General features: G+C 51.7%; 1 pseudogene across 1 annotated transcript; it reads right to left on the reverse strand.

The window, feature by feature from the left end:
* Positions 1 to 3,383: 3,383 nt before the first annotated feature.
* LOC131413910 (patr class I histocompatibility antigen, B-2 alpha chain-like) lies at positions 3,384 to 7,337 on the reverse strand (annotated as a pseudogene). Its single transcript, XR_009222059.1, has 8 exons — positions 7,122 to 7,337; positions 6,531 to 6,800; positions 6,015 to 6,290; positions 5,121 to 5,396; positions 4,882 to 4,995; positions 4,433 to 4,465; positions 3,979 to 4,026; positions 3,384 to 3,815 (listed from the first exon to the last, which is right to left on the reverse strand). The product of XR_009222059.1 is annotated as a patr class I histocompatibility antigen, B-2 alpha chain-like (transcript).

Consider the following 7,337-nt stretch of genomic DNA (forward strand, 5'->3'; position numbering starts at 1 on the left):
AACAGCCACACGGTCCAGTGTCCAGCATCAGGAGAGTCAGTGGTATGAGCAGTGGCATCTGTGTCTAGCAGCAGTGGCAGTGATTCCTACGTGGTACCCAAAGCCCCAATACTTTCTCTCTCTCTCTCTCTATCATCTATCTTATATTCATTTATATTTCAGTTAGAACAATTTGGATTCCATTGTTCACACCAAAAAGTGAGTGAGAAATCCATATAGGGAACAGTTTCAGAGAGCAAGTATTCAGAGATTTTTTCCCAACTTTACTGATATATAATTGACATATAACATTTTGTATGTCAGAGATGTACAACCTGTTGATTTGACATGCTTTTATGTTGCAAAATGATTAACATCACAGAGTTAGCAAACAAACACCTGCATCACGTCACGTAACTACCATTTCTGTTTTTGTGGTGAGAACATTTAAGAATTCTTAGGAGGCTGGCCCCGTAGCACAGTGGTTAAGTTCTGTGGGTTCCACTCTGGAGGCCCGAGTTCATGGGTTCAGATCTAGGGCGTGGACCTACACTACTCGTCAGCCACGCTGTGGTGGTGACACACATATAAAAAGTACAGGAAAATTGGCACAGATGTTAGCTCAGGACTAATCTTCCTCAGCAAAAAAAAAAAAAGAATTCTTAGAAGCTTGGATATTTTCCTTTGCTGAGCTGATAACCACTTCCAAAATCTTCCACCTGGCTATACCCCATGGTAGAGAAAACAACATATATCTCCCAGCGTGTGATTTGCCTCTTTCTTCCCAGGAGAAAACATTTAAATGTGAATTTAAGACCCTCCCTACCCTTAATGCTCTCTGATCATTGACATCAATGTTTCCCCATCTGGCTCAGCACCAGGCTTGCTTGTGGGCTTGTTACAAAATACACAAACCTCTCTCCAGACCTAACATCTCAGAATATTGGGCACTGAGCCCCAGAATTACTTACTTAGCTAGCCCTACCTCTGAGGCTGATGCATAGCCATGCAGGAATCCTGGTCTATGTTCTTGCTACTAAACGTTTCCTCTGAAGACCAGCAGCATCAGCACCAAACTGGTTGTAAACACAGAATCTCATGCTCTACTCCAGACTGTCTAGATCTTAACGAGATGGCCAGGGGAAACCTGTCCACGACAAAGTTTGAGACTCCCTGGTCTCCATGCCTTCCAGACACGGTGTGAGAACTGTGCAGTCTGCCCTGGGTGTGGTCTGATCAGATCCCATAGCACTGGGGGGTCCAGGGTTCAGTCCCTGTTCCTTCGTCTTCTACAGCCATCATTCCCTTGGTGACCTCATCAGTTCTCAAGGCTTTAAATATCATTTATATGGTGTCACCTAACAAATCTATTTCTCTGGCCCAGACATTTCCCCTAACTCCAGACTTCCATATCCAACTGCTAAAACTAACCACTTACATCTAATTGATGTCTCTGTTTTGACTTTCCTAATTGGATGTCTATGATGCTGCTTCTTCCAATGTGTTTCTTCTAGAGTCCTCTCCACTTCCACTGAAGGCACTCCATATTTCTACTTGCACTGTCTGAAATTTCGGGTGTCGTCCTTGATCCTCTTTCTCATAACCCACACTTAATTCATTAGGAAATGCTGTAAAGCCCACCTTCAGAATGTACCCAGAATCCAATCACTTCATATTCTTTTCCCTGCTCACATCCCAGAGAAAGCAACCACCATCTCTAGCCTGGAACATGGCACTAGTTTCCTCGTTTTCTCTACTGGTTGCCCGCCTTCACCTCTTGATTCTGCACAGCACCAGACTGATGCTTCTAAAGAGAAGTCACAATAGGTCGATCTTCTGTTCAAAACCGTCTTGTAACTGCACATCTTACTCAGAAAAGTCAAAACCTTCTAAGATCTTCGAGGTCTACATGACCTGGGTATAATTCAGACCTCATCTCAATTACTCTCGGCCTCAGCCACACTGGTCTCCTCGCTCTTCCTTGCACACACGGACACTCCTGCCCTAATGCATCTGCACTGGGGTTTCCCCTGTCTGGAAAAACTTCCCCCAGACATCCTCGTGGACAATTCCTTCATGTCCTTCAAGTCTTTATTGAAGGTCACCTTCCCAATGAGGCCCACGCTGACCATCCTAGGAAAACAGTCATCTTCCCTGTCTCCACACTCTTATAGTCTGGGTCACCTTCCTCAAAGCACTTAAACTTTTAACATAAACACTTCTCTTATTTACTATGCATGTAGCATACAGTCTGCCCCTCACCGATAGAACACATGCTCCCCAAGGCTGGCAATTTTTGCCTGTTTTTAGTTCACTGAGTTTTCCTAGATGCAAAGTTATTTTGTCGTATTATCTGGCAAACAACAATTACCAGTTGAATGAATGATCACTGTAGAGCACCTCCCTATTTTAGAGACAGTATCTTAACGTCACCTCAGGCCACATGGTGTTTTGTGGCAGCTACAGCACAACATCTACTCACACTGACATCAATGCCGCCTGTCCTTTTCTCACAAGTGCTGCTCTCCCCTCCCCCATACAGCTGCCCTCCTGCACACACACACACAGTTACATTTCTCTCTTCGAAAAGTACAGGCCTAGGCTTATGGGTCCTATTTTCCAACCAACTGTGAATCTAAAGTAGACTCAACTTTATGAATTCATGAATTAGGATCTGAGCCACCACTAGGATGACTAGAGCTAAGGGGAGAGAGAGAATGCAGGCTGCAGAGAAGACAGAAACCCAACAGGAATTTATCTAAGATGAGAAACTATCGGATCCCTTCTCTCTGTTAATTCTAGGATCTGGTTCTTTAAAAAGGGAGAAAAGGTGGAAACAATAATCTAGGAAACAGCCCTAGAAGGAGGGCAGGAGCTGGATGAGTCCGAAAGTTCATCTCTTGATACCCCAGGTTCCTGTGTGCAAGGGCCACTTGGGACTTGTGGGGACAATGACAGGCCAAACAGCTCCTGCTGCTGTCAGAGATGGGGGACACCCAGAGAAGAATAAGACCAGATGCTAAACATAAAAAAGACAGGAACAATCCAAAAAAAAAAAAAAAACCCAAAGAAACAAAACATAAACACAGAAATGGTAGGGGCTGAGGTCTGGGCCCAGGCCTGAGCCTAGGCTGACGCGGCCATAGGAAGCCCTCGCTGCCCACGGTCCTGAAGACATGATAGCACCCAGGTGACGTCCGAGTTGCTGTGATCACAGGTCTGGTGGGACAAGGTTCTACTGAGGGGACCAGAACAAACGGGCAGAGATGACCCAGCTGAGGAGGGAGCATGTCAGAGCCCACAATGCACTGAACACTGACAGGGCACAGGCCCCGTCCACACTCAGCTCCTCACAGTCTCTCCTGTCCCCACCCGCACCAGACTTACCACAGCAAACACACTAATTCTAGAAGGTTCTCAGTGTTTTCATTTATTTCCTGTCTCAAACTTTAGGAAATTTTTCCTTTAATTAACACATCAATCCCTTATGACAAGAATTGGAAAAGAGAAATTCATATCTAGATTCTTATTTTCAATAAGAAGCTAGTTATTACTACTCAGTGCAACATGAAGTTAAGACAAGGATAGAGACAGCCCAGCCCTGCCTCTGCTGGAACAGGAAAGTCCATCGGGGAAGAAAACAGGGCAGTGTCGGGAGGGGGTCGTGGTGGGCAGGAGGTGGACGAATCTCCCCAACTCCTCATATTATGCTAATAGGAACGCAGACAGATTCAGATGCCAGTTGTAGAAAGAGAAGTCAGGGTTCTTCAACTCACAAAGTGGGAGTGTGAAGAAATCCTGCATCATTCAGTCCCCCACAAAGCAGCTGTCTCACACTGTGAAAGAAAATAATCATGACAAGATTCAGGTCAGTCACACAGTGTTGACATTCTCAACAGCCCACTGCACGCTCAGTATGTCCCACTCAAAGAATCCCCATAACCTAGTCCTGTTCCCTCTGACCCAACCCCTCTCCACTTCATGTCTCCAGGGTCTCACCTTTAGGATCCGTGAGAGACACATCAGAGCCCTGGGCACTGTCACTGGCTGGGATAGGACAAAAAGAGGATGTGGTCAAAGCCCAGAAGAGATGAGACTAAAGAAGGAACTATAGGGAGGCTGGGCCGGTGGTGTAATGGTTAAGTTCATGCGCTCTGCTTCGGCAGCCCAGGATTCGCAGGTTCAGATCCCAGGTGTGGACCTATGCACCTCTTATCAAGCCATGCTGTGGCAGACATCCCACGTATAAAGTAGAGGAAAATAAGCACAGATATTAGCCCAGGGCCAATCTTCCTCAGCAAAAAGAGGACTGGCAACAGATGTTAGCTCAGGGCTAATTTTCCCCACCAAAAAAATTAAAAAATGAGGCACTATGGGATGGGTGAGCTCCCCCATGGGCTCCCGTCTACACTATCCCAAGGGTCTCAGGAATCAACTCCCCACTCAAACTTACCTGCAGCCTGCATGTAGCTCCCTCTTTTTTCACCTGTGGGAAGAAAACAGGGAGAAGTCTAGGTCATGAGATCCTCGAGGAACTCCCTAGTCCTGGACCACAGGGAAGTTTCCAGAACTGTGGCTAAAGACCCAGAGCAGGATCTGGAAACATGAAGAAAGGAAATATGTGGGGACAGGTCCAATTGCCCTGCTCTGTCCTCAGCAGGGACCTTCCTCTCTGACCTCCAACTGTGGGAATCATGTCCCCAGCACCAGAATTATCAAGGTGAAAAAATCTGTCTTTCATTTTCACAAGTGTGTTACAAAAGAGTGTCAGCAATCAGCTCCAGAGTGGCAAACACATGTGCGTGGATGGTGCTTCCCATTAATGAGGCAGGGCAAACTTCTACCTGGGGTTTGAAACCCCCCAGTGGGACAAGAAAACTCAGACTATACCCTCTTCCCTACCTGAGCGCTTCTTTCTCCAGATCACAATTCCAGCCACCACAGCTACAATGACCACGAAGAGAACCAGGCCAGCAATGATGCCCACAATGGGGATGGTGGGCTGAGGAGGTGGCTCTAGTAAAGGAAGGGAAGGTGAGGGGCTCTGAACCTCAGGCCTCAGCCCCGACCCTGCTGAAGTTCCCCAGAAGGGCTCCTGCTTTCCCTGACAAGAGGCTCTGAGCCCATGTCCCCCTCCTCACCCCATCTCAGGGTGACAGGTTCAGGCAGCCCCTCATGTTGCACATGGCAGCTGTATCTCTGCTCCTCTCCAGAAGGCACAACCACAGCCGCCCACTTCTGGAAGGTCTCATCCCCTGCAGGCCTGGTCTCCCCAAGCTCTGTGTCCTGAGTGAGGTCCTCCCCATCATGCTGCCAAGTCAGGGTGATCTCCGCAGGGTAGAAGCCCAGGGCCCAGCACCTCAGGGTGACCTCACGGTCAGAGATGAGGTGGTGGGTCAGGTGTGTCTTTGGGGGATCTGAGGAGGAAGAATCAGAAAATTCACACTTTCAGTCACCTCCATGAGCCACTGAAGCAGCACTCATGTGACCATCCTGAGAATGGACAGGACAACTGGTTTGGAAAGAGGAAGCACACAACCCAGATACCAGCTTGGACTTGGGAATTTGGGATTGTCTCCTATTCCTCGGAAAGTTCTAGAATCAGGGTGAGAGCCCAGGGTAGAAGGCTCCAAGTCTCAAAGGTAAAGAACACAGAATAATGGCCCTGACCTTGGTGGAGGCTGAATGACTCAGAAAAACTGGATTTGAACCTGCAAAGATGTTCTCAGGCCGAGAACAAGGCCTTGAGAGAGAAAGGCATGGTTCACAAGATGGCTGCCAGGGTCAAAGGGAACCAGTGATGGGCGATCAGGGATGGTCTCCTCTTCCATTCGTAAAGAAACTTGATTCCTTAACTTTCCTTTAGAGAAAGGCCGCCCTCTGGGCGAGTCATTAGTACAGAATATGAAAACCTGGGTGGATTCCTCCCTCTCCTGAGGGACGGTATTCTAACACTGATCCCATTTCCCTCCCCTCTCTGTGGGATGCCAGCCACAGCCCGAGTGGAGACCGGGAGGCCCCGCGGCCCCTCGTACCTGCGCTCTGCAGCGTCTCCTTCCCGTTCTCCAGGTATCTGCGGAGCCCCTCCATGCACCGGCCCTCTGCGTAGTTCCTGTAGCTCTCCGCCACACCGGCCGCCTCCCACTTGCGCCGGGAGATCTGAGCCGCCGTGTCCGCCGCGGTCCAGGAGCGCAGGTCCTCGTTCAGGGAGATGTAATCTTTGCCGTCGTAGGCGAACTGACTGTACCCGCGGCGGAGGCGCCCGTCCGGCCCCACGTCGCAGCCGTGCATCCACTGGAGGGTGTGAGAGTCTGACCCCGCCCCGCGGTCAGCCCCGCCCACTCGGCCCCGCCCCCGCCCCGACCACCCGCAGGGATTAAAACTAAACTGAAAACGAAACCGTGGGAAAGTCCCCGCAGGTTCTTCCCGGGTCGGGGGTCCGGGCGGGTCCCGCAGCCTCGGGGTGAATCTCGGACCCGGAGACTCGGGGAGACCCCGGCCCGTCCGTGGGGGTGGGGGTCGTGACCTGGACCCGGGTCCGCGTCGCTCACCGGCCTCGCTCTGGTTGTAGTAGCCGCGCAGGTTGTTCAGGCTCACTCGGAAAATCTGTGCGTTTTCCTTAGAGATCCGCGTCTCCCGCTCCCAATACTCCGGCCCCTCCTGCTCCACCCACGGCGCCCGCGGCTCCTTCCTCGGATTCGGGGCGTCGCTGTCGAACCGCACGAACTGCGTGTCGTCCACGTAGCCGACGGCGATGAGGCGGGGCTCCCCGCGGCCGGGCCGGGACACGGCGGTGTAGAAATACCTCAGGGAGTGGGAGCCTGGGGGCGGGGAGGGCCTGAGACCCGGCCCGACCCTCCTCCCGGCGGGTCCCCGGGTCCGAGGGTGATGGGGCCGGGAGGGGGCGAGGGGGCCCGTGGGTCGTGAGACGGAAAAGGGACGGCGGACGGAGAAGGTCGGGGAGTCGGGGTGGAAAGAGTGGGGGCGGGAGAAGAGAGGGGTCAGGACGCGGGAGGGCCAAGGTCGGGGTTCTGGGCAGGTGTCCGCGGGGACGCGCCTTCCCCGGGGGTCCTGCGCCCCCGCCGCGCGGTCCCCTCGCTCCGCCCCCCGCAGAGGCCGTTTCCTCCCGACCCCGCACTCACCCGCCCAGGTCTCGGTCAGGGTCAGGGCCCCCGAGAGCAGGAGGAGGAAGGTTGGCGGCATCATAACCCTCATCTTCGGAGTCTGGGGAGACTGAGTTCTTGCGGATCGGTGGAGACTTTATAACCCGGAACCGCGGAGACGCTGATTGGCGTCTCTAGAAACCGGACACGCAATGGGAGTGAGAACTGGGGCCGCGTCATGAGTCTCCAGGCAGG

Source organism: Diceros bicornis, chromosome 14 (assembly GCF_020826845.1).
Source record: "Diceros bicornis minor isolate mBicDic1 chromosome 14, mDicBic1.mat.cur, whole genome shotgun sequence".
Lineage (NCBI taxonomy): Eukaryota > Metazoa > Chordata > Mammalia > Perissodactyla > Rhinocerotidae > Diceros > Diceros bicornis.